Here is a 16,970-nt window from a genome sequence, read left to right on the forward strand (position 1 = left end):
CCTATGATTTAAATCCCTAATATCAGCAGTTATTGCTGCTCCCGTTCTCCAGTTTCCTCATTTATGTAATGGAATCCTCACATATCACTGAGCATGCTGATCGCCTGTTGAATCGAACCCCAAACAATCACAACAAAGCTCCTGGCCGTCAACAACCTATCAGATACAGTGCCTTTGGAATGTACTCAGACCCCTTGACTTTTTCCACATTTTGTTATGTTACATCCTAATTCTAGAAATTGATTAAATAAATAAAACATCTTCAGCAATCTACACACAATACCCCATAATGACAAAGTGAAAAAATATTTTTGTTAGTTTTAGCAAATTTATTACAAATTAAAAACAGAAATACCTTATACACATAAGTATTCAGACCCTTTGCTATGAGACTCAATTGAGCGCAGCTGTATCCTGTTTCCATTGATCATCCTTGATGTTTCTACAACTTGACTGGAGTCTGCCTGTGGTAGATTCAATTGATTGGACATGATTTGGAAAGGCACACAGTTGACAGTGCATGTCAGAGCAAAAACCAAGTCATGAGCTCGAACAAATTGTCCGTAGAGTGCCGAGATAGGATTGTGACGAGGAAAAGATATGGGGAAGAGTACCAAAACATATCTGCAGCATTGAAGGTCCCCAAGAACACAGTGGTCTCCTTCATTCTTAAATGGAAGAAGTTTGGAACCACAAGACATACCTAGAGCTGTCCACCCGGCCAAACTGAGCAATCGGGGGAGAAGGGCCTTGGTCAGGGTAGTGACCAAGAACCCGATGGTCACTCTGACAGAGCTCTAGCATTCCTCTGTGGCGATGGAGACATTCGAGAAGGACAACCATCTCTGCAGCTCTCCACCAATCAGGCATTTATGCTAGCGTGACCAGACGGAAGCCACTCTTCACTAAGAGGCACATGACAGCCCGCTTGCAGTTTGCCAAAAGGCACCTGAAGACTCTCAGATCATGAGAAAAAAGATTCTCTGGTCTGATAAAATCAAAATTGAACTCTTTGGCCTGAATGACAAGCGTCACATCTGGAAGAAACCTGGCACCATCCCTACGGTGAAACACGGTGGTGGCAGCATCATGCTATGGGGATGTTTTTTAGCGTCAGGGACTGGGAGACTAGTCAGGATCAAGGGAAAGATGACGGAGCAAAGTACAGAGAGTTTATTGATGAAAACCTGCTCAGGACCTCAGACTAGGGAGAAGGTTCACCGTCCAACAGGACAACGACCCTAAGCACACAGCCAAGGCAACGCAGGAGTGGCTTTGGGACAAGTCTCTGGATGTCCTTGAGTGGCCCTGTCAGAGCCCGGACTTGAACCCTATCTAACAACTTTGGAGAGCCCTGAAAACAGCTGTGCAGCAACACTCCTCATCCAACCTGACAGTTCTTGAGAGGATCTGCAGAGAAGGGGAGAAACTCCCCAAATACAGCTGTGCCAAGCTTGTGGCGTCATACCCAAGAAGTCTCAAGGTTGTAATCACTGCCAAAGGTTCTTCAACAAAGTACTGAATAAAGGGTCTGAATACGTATGTAACTGAGATATTTAATTTTTTTATTTTTTATAAATTAACAGGTTTTTAGACATTTTTGCTTCGTCATTATTGGGTATTGTGTGTAGATTGATGAGGGGAAAAAACAATCAATTTTAGAATTAGGCTGTAACCTAACACAATGTGGAAAAAGTCAAGGGGTCTGAATACTTTCCGAAGGCACTGTATAAAGAGAGACTTTTTCTGCACATGACAAAGTGAACTTGAGGTGAGTACAGCCTAGTGGATAGAACATTTTTATTCTAGAATATTTATTCTAGAGTGATAGAGACCAGTAGGAGATGCCAATTCAATATAGCCACTACAACAATTTTGTACTAGCAAACTCTAGCCTTGGTGTCAAGGAGAAAAGCCAGAATGGGAAAGTTTCACTGTGGCTTTGAGGTTAAAACCTGTTGGGGATAGGGGGCAGTATTTGCACGGCTGGATAAAAAACGTACCCGATTTAATCTGGTTACTACACCTGCCCAGTAACTAGAATATGCATATAATTATTGGCTTTGGATAGAAAACACCCTAAAGTTTCTAAAACTGTTTGAATGGTGTCTGTGAGTATAACAGTATAACAGAACTCCTATGGCAGGCCAAAACCAGAGAAGATTTCAAGCAGGAAGTGGCCTGTCTGAGAAGTAGTGTTTCATCTTGGCTCTTTTTATTGAAGACTCAGGATCTGTGCAATAACTTGACACTTCCTACGTCGTCCATAGGGTCTCAGAGCCCGGGAAAACGTTGAACGATATCGAGGCAGGCTCTGGCTGAAACACTTTATCGCTTTTGGCAAGTGGCCACTCAGAGTACTATGGGCTTAGGCGCGTGCCCGCTTCGACCGATTGGTTTCTTTTCCTTTGTCTGTTAATCTAAATGCAGATTCTCGGTCGGAATATTTTCGCTTTTTTATGAGAAAAAAGGCATAAAAATTGATTTTAAACAGCGGTTGACATGCTTCGAAGTACGGTAATGGAATATTTAGAATTCTTTTGTCACGAATTGCGCCATGCTCGTCACCCTTATTTAGCCTTTAGGATAGTGTCTAGAACGCACGAACAAAACGCCGCTGTTTGGATATAACGATGGATTATTTTGGACCAAACCAACATTTGTTATTGAAGTAGAAGTCTTGGGAGTGCATTCTGATGAAGACAACAAAGGTAAGAACATTTTTCTTATAGTAAATCTGACTTTGATGAGTGCTAAACCTGCTGGGTGTCTAAATAGCTAGCCCTGTGATGCCAGGCTATCTACTGAGAATATTGCAAAATGTGCTTTCACCGAAAAGCTATTTTAAAATCGGACATATCGAGTGCATAGAGGAGTTCTGTATCTATAATTCTTAAAATAATTGTTATGCTTTTTGTGAACGTTTATCGTGAGTAATTTAGTCAATTCACCGGCAGTGTTCGGTGGGGATGCTAGTCACATGCTAGTCACATGCTAATGTAAAAAGCTGGTTTTTGATATAAATATGAACTTGATTGAACAAAACATGCATGTATTGTATAACATAATGTCCTAGGGTTGTCATCTGATGAAGATCATCAAAGTTTAGTGCTACATTTAGCTGTGGTTTGGGTTTATGTGACATTATATGCTAGCTTGAAAAATGGGTGTCTGATTATTTCTGGCTGGGTACTCTGCTGACATAATCTAATGTTTTGCTTTCATTGTAAAGCCTTTTTGAAATCGGACAGTGTGGTTAGATTAACGAGAGTCTTGTCTTCAAAATGGTGTAAAATAGTCATATGTTTGAAAAATTGAAGTTTTAGCATTTTTGACTTTAAAACAGTTACAGAGTTTAATGGCTGTGATAGGAGAAAACTGAGGATGGTTACTGAGGTTATTCAACAACACTAACCTAATTGACAGAGTGAAAAGAAGGAAGCCTGTACAGAATAAAAAATATTCCAAAAGATGCATTCTGTTTGCAACAAGGCACTATAATGTAATACTGCAAAAAAAAAATTGTGGCAAATCCAATACAACACATTACTCTCATTACTCTCCATATTTTCAAGCATGCAATGCATTCAGAAAGTATTCAGTCCCCTTGACTTTTCCACATTTCGTTACATTACAGCCTTATTATGAAATTGATTAAATTGTTTTTTTCCCTCCTCAGTCTACACACAATACCCTATAATGATAAAGCAAAAACTTGTCACGCCCTGATCTGTTTCACCTGTCCCTGTGATTGTCTCCACCCCCTCCAGGTGTCGCTTATTTTGCCCAATATATTTATCCCTGTGTTTCCTGTCTCTCTGTCCCGTTCGTCTTGTATGTTTCCAAGTCAACCAGCGGTTTTCCCGTTCTCCTGCTTTTTGTATTTCTCCTTTTTCGAGTCCTCCCGGTTTTGACCCTTGACTGTTTCTGGACTTTGTACCCGCCTGCCTGACCATTCTGCCTGCCTTGATCACGAGCCTGTCTGCCACTCTGTTCCTCCTGGACTCTGATCTGGTTTTGACCTTTAGCCTGTACAGAACCATTCTCTTGCCTACTCCTTTTGGATCAATAAACATTGTAACACTCCAACCATCTGCCTCCTGTGTCTGCATCTGGGTCTCACCTTGTGTCATGATAAAACAGGTTTTTAGACATTTTTGCAAATGTGTATATATTTATATATATATTTTTATCACATTACATAAGTATTCAGACCCTTTACTTAGTACTTTGTTTGTGATGGTCGTCGTAATGAGTAGACCAAGGTGCAGCGTGGAAAGTACTCATTTATATTTATTGTAACTCAGCACACTCAAACAAAATAACAAACCAAGGAAAACCGAACATCACGTTCTGCAGGCTTACTGAGCTGACAAAAACAAGATCCCACACAGAAGGAGGGAAAAAGGGCTGCCTAAGTATGATTCCCAATCAGAGACAACAATAGACAGCTGCCTCTGATTGGAAACCATACTCGGCCCATCAAAGGAAAAAACAGAGACCCATCCACAGCAAGACTTATCAATATTCAGTTTATGTTTCAATATTTTGTTATGTGTGGTCTTCATGGCGGGGTTTTGGAGTATCTGTCCATAGGACCACTTTAAGCCGTACATTCCACAGAGATGGGCTTTACGGAAGAGTGGCCAGAAAAAATATTGCTTAACTTCTTTTGGGATAGGGGGCAGACAACAAATTGTCAGACAGGGCACTTCCTGCATGGAATCTTCTCAGGTTTTGGCCTGCCATATGAGTTCTGTTATACTCACAGACACCATTCAAACAGTTTTAGAAACTTTAGAGTGTTTTCTATCCAAATATACTAATTATATGCATATTCTAGTTTCTGGGCAGGAGTAGTAACCAGATTAAATCGGGTACGTTTTTTTATCCGCCGTGCAAATACTGCCCCCTAGCCCCAACAGGTTAAAATAATTGTTATGTATTTTGTCACCGTTTATCATGAGTAATTTAGTAAATTCATCAGAAGTTTTTGGTGGGTATGCTAGTTCTGAACATCACATGCTAATGTAAAAAGCTGTTTTTTGATATAAATATGAACTTGATTGAACAAAACATGCATGTATTGTATAACATAATTTACATTTACATTTACATTTAAGTCATTTAGCAGACGCTCTTATCCAGAGCGACTTACAAATTGGTGCATTCACCTTATGATATCCAGTGGAACAACCACTTTACATAATAATAATTATAATGTCCTAGGAGTGTCATCTGATGAAGATCATCAAAGGTTAGTGCTGCATTTAGCTGTGATTTGGGTTTATGTGACATATATGCTTGCTTGGAAAATGGCTGTGTGATTATTTGCGTCTATGTACTCTCCTAACATAATCTAATGTTTTGCTTTTGCTGTAAAGCCTTTTTGAAATCGGACAATGTGGTTAGATTAACGAGAGTCTTATCTTTAAAATGGTGTAAAATAGTTGATTGTTTGAGAAAATTGAATTGTGGTATTTTAGTTGGTTTTGTATTTCACGCCGTGCGATGCCATTGGCTGTGGGCTAAGGGTTCCGCAGGCGGAACGGGGTTCCGCTAGCGGAACGTCTGTCCTCAACAAGTTAAAGAAAAAACAAGCAAACACGTTTGGTGTGGTAGCTTTTTGGCCATCAAGGAAAACGCTATGTCTGGCACAAACCCAACACCTCTCATCACCCCGAGAATACCATCCCCACAGTGAAGCATGGTGGTGGCAGCATCATGCTGTGGGGATGTTTTTCATCGGCAGGGACTGGTAAACTGGTCAGAATTGAAGGAATGATGGATGGTGCTAAATACAGGGAAATTCTTGAGGGAAACCTGTTTCAGTCTTTCAGAGATTTGAGACTGGGACGGAGGTTCAGTAAAGACGGAGGTTCACCTTCCAGCAGGACAAAGACCCTGAGCATACTGCTAAAGCAACACTCAAGTGGTTTAAAGGGAAACATTTAAATGCCTTGGAATGGCCTAGTCAAAGCCCAGACCTCAATCCAATTGAGAATCTGTGGTATGACTTAAAGATTGCTGTACACCAGCAGAACCCATCCGACTTGAAGGAGCTGGAGCAGTTTTGTCTTGAAGAATGGGCCAGAAATACTAGTGGCTAGATGTGCCAAGCTTATAGAGACATACCCCAAGAGACTTGCAGCTGTAATTGCTGCAAAAGGTGGCTCTACAAAGTATTGACTTGGGGGGCGGGGTCAATAGTTATGCACGCTCAAGTTTTCTGTTTTTTGTGTTATTTCTTTTTTCTTTCTCAATAAAAAAATATTTTGCATCTTCAAAGTGATTGGCATGTTGTGGAAATCAAATGATACAAACCCCTTAAAAATCTATTTTAATTCAAGGTTGTTAGGCAACAAAATAGGAAAAATGCCAAGGGGCGTGAATACTTTTGCAAGCCATTGTATTTTTTTGCCCATTGTTAACCTCTCTGGGCTAGGTGGGACGCTTGCTTTTAATTTGAAGGGGTGTCCACATATTTTTGTATATATAGTGGATGGCGTGCCCCAAGTTTATAAATCTCAATATTTTTTGTGCGTGTGCAGTCTTTTCAAATATGACACACCCAAATATTTAGTTTTAAATTTACACAACGGTTATAAATGATGCCCCTGGTCCTTCCCAGCTCAAAGGTGTGCTTACTGTTGATGTCTCCTCGAAGTTGTAGCAAAATCAAATCAAATCCAATTTTATTGGTCACATACACATGATTAGCAGATGTTATTGCGGGTGTAGCGAAATGCTTGTGCTTCTAGCTCCGACAGTGCAGTAATATCTAACATATAATATCTAACAAATTACACAACATATACTTAATACACACAAATTTAAGTAAAGACTAAATACATATGGACAAGCGATGTCAGAGCGGAACGGACTAAGAAACAGTAGAATAGTATAGAATACAGTATATACATATGAGATGAGTAATGCAAGATACACTACCGTTCAAAAGTTTGGGGTCACTTAGAAATGTCCTTGAAATGAGTTGCAAAATTAATAGGAAATATAGTCAAGACGTTGACAAAGTTGTAAATAATGATTTTTTATTTAAATAATAATAGTGTCCTTCAAAACTGCTTTCGTCAAAGAATCCTCCATCTGCAGCAATTACAGCCTTGTAGACCTTTAGCATTCTAGTCAATTTGTTGAGGTAATCTGAAGAGATTTCACCCCATGCTTCCTACAGCACCTCCCACAAGTTGCATTGCCTTGATGGGAACTTCTTACGTACCATACGGTCAAGCTGCTCCCACAACAGCTCAATAGGGTTGAGATCCGGTGACTGTGCTGGCCACTACATTATAGACAGAGTACCAACTGACTACTTCTTCTCTAAATAGTTATTGCATAGTTTGGAGCTGTGCTTTGGGTCATTGTCCTGTTGTAGGAGGAAATTGGCTCCAATTAAGTGCCACCCACAGGGTATGGCATGGTGTTGCAAAATGGAGTGAAAGCCTTCCTTCTTCAAGATCCCTTTTACTCTGTACAAATCTCCCACTTTACCACCACCTAAGCACCCCCAGACCATCACATTGCCTCCACCATGCATGACAGATGTCGTCAAGCTCTCCTCCAGCAACTTTCATTTTTTCTGCGACTCATGAATGTTATTCTTTGTGATCCGAACACCTCATACTTAGATTCGTCGGACAATAACACTTTTTTCCAATCTTCCTCTGTCCAGTGTCTGTGTTATTTTTCCCATCTTAATATTTTCTTTTTATTGGCAAGTCTGAGATATGGCTTTTTCTTTGCAACTCTGCCTAGAAGGCCAGCATCCCAGGGTTGCCTCTTCACTGTTGACTTTGAGACTGGTGTTTTGCGGGTACTATTTATGAAGCTGCCAGTTGAGGACTTGTGAGACATCTGTTTCTCAAACTAGACACTCTAATGTACTTGTCCTCTTGCTCAGTTGTGCACCGGGGCCTCCCACTCCTCTTTCTATTCTGGTTAGCGCCAGTTTGCTCTGTTCTGTTAAGGGAGAAGTACACAGCGTTGTACGAGATCTTCAGTTTCTTGGCAATTTCTTGCATTGAATAGCCTTAATTTCTCAGAACAAGAATAGACTGACAAGATTCAGAAGAAACATCTTTGTTTCTTGACATTTTGAGCCTGTAATCGAACCCACAAATGCTGATGCTCCAGATACTCAACTAGTCTAAAGAAGTTTTATTGCTTCTTTAATCAGACAACAGTTTTCAGCTGTGCTAACATAATTGCAAAAGGGTTTTCTAATGATCAATTCACTTTTAAAATGATAAACTTGGATTAGCTAACACAACGTGCCATTGGAACACAGGAGTGATGGTTGCTGATAATTGCTCTCTTTACGCTTATGTAGACATTCCATCAAAAAATCCTCAGTTTCCAGCTACAATCGTCATTTACAACATTAACAATGTCTACACTGTATTTCTGATCAATTTGGTGTTATTTTAATGGACAAAAAATGTGCTTTTCTTTCAAAAACAAGGACATTTCTAAGTGACCCCAACTTTTGAACTTAAGTGTACGTCTTGTGTCTGAGCTGTTGAATTTCGACTCCACTTTATGTCTATACTGAAGTGTAGCTTGTTTGATTGCCTTGCGGAGTGAAAAACCACACTTTTTATATTCTGCCATATTACCAATCACCTTGCCATGGTTAAATGTGGTGGTTCACGCTTTCAGTTTCGCACGAATACTACCATCTATCCACGGGTTTCTGGTTAGGGTAGGTTTTTAGACACATCTCCTATACACTTCCTAAACTCAGTCACCATATCCGTGTATGCATCTAGATTATTTTCGCATGCTACCCGGAACATATCCCAGTCCACATGATCAAAACAATCCTGAAGCGTGGATTCTGATTGGTTAGACCAGCGTTGAATAGTTAAAAGCACAGGTTCTTCCTATTTGAGTTTCTGCCTATAGGACGGGAGGAGCAAGATGGAGTCGTGGTCAGATTTGCCGAAAGGAGGGCGTGGGAGGGCCTTGTAAGCATTCTGGAAGTTTGAATAGCAATGGTCGAGAGTCTTAGAAGTGCGAGTAGTACAGTCGATATGTTAATAGAACTTAGGCAGCCTAGTCCTCAGATTTGCTTTGTTAAAATCCCCAGCTACAATAAATGCAGCCTCAGGATATGTTGTTTCCAGTTTGCACAAAGTCCAGTGAAGTTCTTTGAGGGCCGTCAAGGTAACGGCTTGAGGTGGGATGTAAAGGGCCGTGGCAATGATGGAGGAGAATTCTCTTGGGAGATAATATGGTCGGCATTTAATTGTGAGGTATTCTAGGTCGGGTGAACAAAAGGACTTGAGTTCCTGTATGTTCCTAGAATTACACCATGAGTCATTAATCATGAAACACTCCCCTCCGCCCTTCTGCTTCCCGGAGAGATGGTTATTCCTGTTTACGCGATGTGCTGAGAATCCTGCTTGCTTTACCAACTCCGACAAAGTATCCCGAGAGAGCCATGTTTCTGTGAAACAATGTTACAGGCCCCGATGTCTCTCTGGAAAGAAATCCTTGCTCTAAACTCATCAACTTTGTTATCCAAAGACTGAACATATACTCGGAAGCGGTGGGTGGTGTGCGCACCTCCTAAGACGAACCAGCAGACCAGCTCAAGTGCTTCTCCTCTGCCGGCGATGTTTTGGGTCGGCCTCTGTAAAAAGTTCAATTGCTCTGGGGAGAGTGAACAACGGATCTGCTCCATGGAAGTCGTATTCTTGGTCGTAATGCTGTTAGTTATGGTGAGTTAATATCTAATATCTCTAATATCCAATAGTTCTTCCCGGCTGTATGTAATGACACAAAACATTTTCTGATTTAATAATATAAAAAATATCACATAAAACATTTTTAAATACTGAAAAGTTTCTTAAGAGCAAGTCGCGATGCTGCCATCTCCGTCGATGCCATCTTCCACTGTCGGCAGCTCTGTCGTTGTTGTTGGTGGCACTTCAGGGAGTCTTGGATCATTTGATCTCAGGATCATTCTCCTTGATAGCCCCAATTGAGACCCCAGTCTTCTCCACACTGCTCTCTGAAGTTATGGGATGTTGGTGTAGTCCATTGATGTTTTCAATGCGTAGACACTCCACCTTCGAGACTTGTTATTGTAGAATCTCCTTTAGCTGAAAGATAATAATGAGAAGAATATTTGGTGAGTATTTTGTCTATAGAATTAACCTACACACCTGATTAAACTAATTGCATTCTAAACTGAAGACCATGATTAATTAATTATTGGAGTCGTGTGTTACCTGTCAAAAGTATCACCAATCAAGCCCCCGAGGACTGGAGTTGACCATCCTTGACCTACAGTAGATCAGAGATAAACTAGCTTGTTTTAGAATGTTGTGTTGTACAATAGCTGACTAAAGACAAGGCATTCATAAAGACATTTAGCATCTCCTGGCTTCCACACATAGCCTACAAGCCACTGATGCAGACGTTTGGAACATCTACATTCTAATAAATCCATTTAATATAGCCTACACCATCACAATAAATGCATTATTTATTTTAGACAGGTCTAAAGAAACATGATATGAAGAAAATGTAATCTATTTCCGAAGAACAGAATAGCATACTCTGAGTTGGCCTTATGTTAGGCCCTGATCTGGCTATGCCATATGGCTGTGGGCTACACTAGTTTTGCAGACAAGATTTTCTTGGAATTCCGTGGCATTATTTAATTTTATATTATTTTATAGTATGAAGAATAAAATTGAACACAGCTGAATAAAATGGAAAGAATGTTTTCACCAAATGATTTCTGAGGGACACATGCGACTATTCTGTGTTGAGCAGTTAACAAAGAAACAGGTCCTCCTATATGCTTAATTTAGAGTTATTTATGTAACTTTAGTTGTGATACAAACGTTGGGCCATACGTTTAGATTTTTAATAAATTCTAAGGCTGCGACTCTAATGATGATTTGAAAAAAGTCTCATGAAAGGTATGAGCTCTGCTTTGTTTCTTGCACAGGCTGCACACACTTCATCAGTCTCACATTCACAATTTCACAAGCACTTTATAAGGCCTTCAATTTCTCGGCAATATCCCCTAGTGTTGCCGTAACGCCCTTGGGCTGAATATAATAATTATAATTCCTTTCTCCCGGCTGCATGCTCTGAAGCACCTCTCACTTCTTATTGAACTGTTTTATTCGATTTTTGATTACATTTGCATTGATGTCAGAGTGATTAGAGGGACAATAGAGTGCTGAGTACCAGGCAGTTAGCAAGATTTGTAGGCCACTAATGACCATCAGAAGCATCAGCATTACCGTGACTAAACGGACACGTGGAATTTGACTGCGGTCATGACTTGTGACTGCTGGTGTGGCAACAATATTGTCACCCTAGTCACGGGTTGTGGGTTTTTGGGCTACTTCCAAATTTCACCATGGCCGCCATGGCATTTCTCTTATTTAAAAAAAAAATCTACTTCACTGTGACCTCCTGCCGCTGACTATCAGGCAGTGAGCAGACTGTAAATGAGTGAGTGGTGGGGAGGGGACAAGAGTGTGTTTTGAGAGAGCGCTGCAGCAGGCAGCTGAGTCAAGGAGGCAGAGCAGCACTCTTGCAAATCCTGACAACCTTTTACTAGTTGTAGGTAAGCTATTTAGATTGGTTATTATGGAGACACCTATTTCCAATCCTTTTTCCATAAAACATATTAACGGCATAGAACTGATATACAGTGCCTTGCAAAAGTATTCATACCGCAAGGCGTTTTTCCTATTTTGTTGTATTACAACCTGTAATTTAAATTGATTTTTATTTGGATTTCATGTTATGGACATACACAAAATAGTCCAAATTGGTGAAGTAAAAAAACAACAACCTTTTTTCAAAAAAGTCTAACGAAAACTGGTGCGTGCATATGTATTCACCCCCTTTACTATGAAGCCCCTAAATAAGATCTGGTGCAACCAATTACCTTCAGGAGTCACATAATTAGATAAATGAAGTCCACCTGTGTACAATCTAAGTGTCACATGATCTCAGTATATATACACCTGTTCCGAAAGGCAGCAGACTCTGCATCACCACTAAGCAAGGGGCACAACTAAGCAAGTGGCACCATGAAGACCAAGGAGCTCTCCAAACAGGTCAGGGACAAAGTTGCGGAGAAGTACAGATCAGGTTTGGGTTATAAAAAAATATCTGAAACTTTGAACATCCCACTGAGCACCATTATAAAAAAATGAAAGAATATGGCACCACAACAAACCTGCCAAGAGAGGGCCATCCACCTAAATTAATCAGAGAGGCAACAAAGATAACCCTGGAGCTGCAAAGCTCCACAGCAGAGATTGGAGTATCTGTCCATAGGACCACTTTACAGAACTGGGCTTTTTTTAAATTGATTTTACCTTTATTTAACTAGGCAAGTCAGTTAAGAACAAATTCTTATTTTCAATGACAGCCTAGGAACAGTGGATTAACTGCCTTGTTCAGGGGCAGAACGACAGATTTTTACCTTGTCAGCTCGGGATTTGATCTTACAACCTTTCGGCTACTAGTCCAATGCTCTCACCACTAGGCTACCTCCGCCACGGAAGTTTGGCCAGAAAAAAAGCCATTGCTTAAGAATGAGAATTGTTCCACTGATCAGACTAAATCAATTAAATACAGCAGATAATACAATCTCCTGAAGACAAGATTAAATAAATCTGCCCCTTTTCCCTAACCATATTATTTTCCTTTTTCTTGTCCCCCATTTAGGATCAAATTTACACTTATGGGTTCACAAACTGTTTGACAAAATTATTTTCAAATCAGATCATCCTACCAACCATCCCTGCAAAAACATACTGTAGATCTGTCTGCTGCCTTTTCTGTGTCAGCCTAAATGCTTTTCACCAAACTAGGGGACTAATAATGCAAGTGTGGATTAAATTGACTTCAAAAGTCTGCATTCTCTAATAGGGACGGGAGTAACAGTAACTTATTTTGTTGAACAAATTGTACATAAAACAGCGCTACCGTGCTGCTCTTCTTAAAGTTTTATAAACTCAGCAATTTGAAAACAATTTTGAGCACATTTGAAATGTTAACGCTCTGACTATAAAATGAACAACTATCTCAATGCGTGAGATATATCGTAGGGTTTCTACCACTTCCGAATTTGCCAGGCGAAGTTCCACCCCCATTCATTTTCAACGGGAGAATACGGAGCAATGCACAGGGGATTGTGGGAAGGTGAGTGGCGTGAACCCTGCTAGCGGAGCGATAGAACAAGTTCAGCTCTGCCTTAATGCAGATTGCATGCGGGCACCGCTACCATTAACCAATCAGATGAGGAGCAGATGTTTGCTAGAAAATCTTCCATTCGTGAAACATAGTTCCGCCTGTCATTAGTTCTGGGCAAGCCCAACCAAAAAAGATGAAGGAAAGAAAATCCTCACTGTGTCTTCTTTTCCCAATTGTATAGGATTTTGATTTGCTAGAATGCAGACACAAAACCATAAGGTCAAATGCATGGAGGATTGCAGAACATGTTGGTGTTGATTGTGGGTGAAGAGAGATTTGCACAACAATGTTTGCTTGTGCTGCTAGCTAGCTATGAACATCAAGCAACCTAAACCTCAAAACTGGGATCTAAGCCACCATTTTGGGCTTCCGAGTGGCGCAGCGGTCGGAGGCACTGCATCTCAGTGCTAGACGCATCACTAGAGACCCTGGTTCGATTCCAGGATGTATCTCAACCGTCCGTAATTGGGAGTCCCATGGGGCGGTGCACAATTGGCCCAGAGTTGTACGATTTAGGGTTTGGGTGGGGTATGCCGTCATTGTAATTTTTTCTTAACTGACTTGCCTAGTTAAATAAAGGTTAAAGAAAAAAATAAGAATACAATTGTGAATGTGTTCAGTAAATGAAATTGTGAAATTTGCCCACCAAAAGTAAGAAATCACCAGTAACACATATTATAATAACACGTATTATAACATTGTAAATCATGCACTAAGCATTAATTTCCCATGTAATATGCTACCAATTGGATTATGGTATCTTAACATAATGATTCTCATATATTATAGTTTTTCGCTCTTTCATTATACTTGTGTCATGACATGATTATAGCTCACTTCCTGTAAAAAAAACATAGACCTACATTCACATAAATAGGTAATTTGGGTTTAGGAAATTGTGGCTTAGCAAATCTCTTTACCCACCATTAACATCAACATCTCTGTATTCTAAAATCATTCTTGGCATAAACGAGGTAGAAATACAACGCTTCCCACGCCACATTTTTTTCCTTTTATACATGTTTAATTAGTCTACAAATTCCCAGCTCCTTATTTTCCAAACAGTGCTGGACCTAGAATATAAGGGTTGGATTTGCACTAAACATTTTCATGTCAGAAAAATCATGTATAAAATCTGGTTATGATTCTCCTCACATACATTACCTATGTCTAACATTCTAAATTGAGAACATAGAGCTAGCTCATCAATATGCAATTGATGTGTGATCCCCTTCACACCTTTTTACTGCAGAATTGTTATCTGTGATGAATGAACATTGACACTAGTTTATCTTGAATAATGTTTTGAAGTTAACAATTAAAACAAGTTTAAACATTTCACTTCAATGAATCAACATTGAATGAATCAAAATATAATTTCAAAATGAACAAATAATCTAACTTGTTTGTAAATTTTAGACATCTTAATAAGTAGGTTATTATTATACTGAACAAAAATATAAATGCAAACCAAAATATACAAAATAATACAAGTGGGTACAAAACCCGTCGCACACCAGAACATATCTTGCACATAGCTTACAAACAAACAATCACCAACAAGGACAATGAGGGGGAACAGAGGGTTAAATACACAACATTTAATGAATGGGGTTGGAACCAGGTGTGATACAAGACAAAACCAAAGGAAAATGAATAGAGGATCAGTGATGGTGTCACGTCCTGACCAGTAAAGGGGTTATTTGTTACTATAGTTTGGTCAGGACGTGGCAGGGGGTATTTGTTTTATATGGTTCGGGGTGTGTGCGTATGTAGAGGGGTGTTTGGTTTATGTATTCCGGGGTTTTTGTCGTTGTTCTATGTTAGTGTATTTCTATGTTCTGTCTAGTCATTTCTATTTCTACGTTTAGGTAATTGGGGTTGGGGCCTTCAATTGGAGGCAGCTGTTTATCGTTGCCTCTGATTGAAGGTCCTATAAATAGGTATGTGTTTGTCATGGGATTTGTGGGAGGTTGTTCTTTGCATAGCTGTGTGTTGCATGCAAGACTGTTTGTCGTCCGTTTATCGTTTTCTTGTTTTGTTTACGTGTTCACATTAAAAGTTAAATATGAGCACTCAACACGCTGCGCCTTGGTCCATCCATTACGACGACCGTTACAGAACCTCCCACCAAACATGGACCAAGCAGCGGGCTCAGGAGGAGGATGGATCCTGGGCAAGGGAGAAAAGGGAGTGGAGGACATCGTCGACATGGGAGGAGATAATGGCAGGGGACAAGACCCTGCCGTGGAGACAGCAAGAGAGGAACGGAAAAAGTAGAACGAAGACCGGGACTGTTACAGGGGTACACGGTTGGCATTTAAGCCTGAGAGGCAGCCCCAAGAATGTTTTTTTGGGGGGGCACACGGGTAGTTTGGCGGGGCCAGGATTAAGCCGCAAGCCAACTCCCCGTGCTTATTGGAGGCAGCCTATTACTGGTCAGGTCCCATGCGTTGGAGTAATGCGCAAGGCGTCGAGGCCAAGCATTTACAGGCCGGTGTGCGCGGTGCCAGCACCCCGCATTTGCCAGGGGGAAGCGGGCATCCAGCCAATAAGGGTGGAGCCAGTACTGCGCTCAAGACCGCCAGTGCGTCTTCATGGTCCGGTCCAATGTATCCTGTTCCCGCTCCTCGCACTAGCCGTGAGGTGTGTGTCTCCAGTCTGGCACATCCGAAGCAAGCACCACGCACCAGGCCTCCAGTGCATCAGCTCAGTCCAGTACGTCCTGTTCCCGCTCCTCGCACTAGCCTTGAGGTGCGTGTCTCCAGTCTGATACCTCCAGTACCAGCCCCATGCACCAGGCCTCCAGTGCATCAGCCCAGTCCAGTACGTCCTGTTCCTGCTCCTCGCACTAGCCCTGGGGTGCATGTCTCCAGTCTGGTACCTCCATTACCAGCACCACACACCAGGCTCCAGTGCGTCAGCCCAGTCCAGCTCATCCTGTCCCTACTCCTCATACTAGCCCTGTGGTGTGTGTCCTTAGTCTGGCGCATCCTAAGCCAGCCTCACGCACCAGGCCTTCCGGCAAAAGTGCCTCGTCCAGAACTTCCGGCAACAGTGCCTCGTCCAGAACTTCCGGCAACAGTGCCTCGTCCAGAGCCTCCGGCAACAGTGCCCTGTAGAGAGGCGGCCCACTGTCCGGAACCAAGAGAGGCGGCCCACTGTCCGGAACCAAGAGAGGCGGCCCACTGTCCGGAACCAAGAGAGACGGCCCACTGTCCGGAACCGAGTGAGTCGGCTTACAGTCCGGAACCGAGTGAGTCGGCCTACAGTCCGGAACCGAGTGAGTCGGCCTACAGTCCGGAACCGAGTGAGTCGGCCTACAGTCCGGAGCTCCCAGAGTTGTCCTACAGTCTGGAGCTCCCAGAGTCCAGTCCAGGGTCTACAGTGACAGGCTTCAGTCCGAGGTTCTATGTTCTATGTTAGTGTATTTCTATGTTCTGTCTAGTCATTTCTATTTCTATGTTTAGGTAATTGGGGTTGGGGCCTTCAATTGGAGGCAGCTGTTTATCGTTGCCTCTGATTGAAGGTCCTATAAATAGGTATGTGTTTGTCATGGGATTTGTGGGAGGTTGTTCTTTGCATAGCTGTGTGTTGCCTGCAAGACTGTTTGTTGTCCGTTTATTGTTTTCTTGTTTTGTTTATTAAGTGTTCACATTAAAAGATAAATATGAGCACTCAACCCACTGCGCCTTGGTCCATCCATTACGACG

This window comes from Salmo salar, chromosome 10 (genome assembly GCF_965601325.2).
Source record: "Salmo salar chromosome 10, fSalSal1, whole genome shotgun sequence".
NCBI classification, from domain to species: Eukaryota; Metazoa; Chordata; class Actinopteri; order Salmoniformes; family Salmonidae; genus Salmo; species Salmo salar.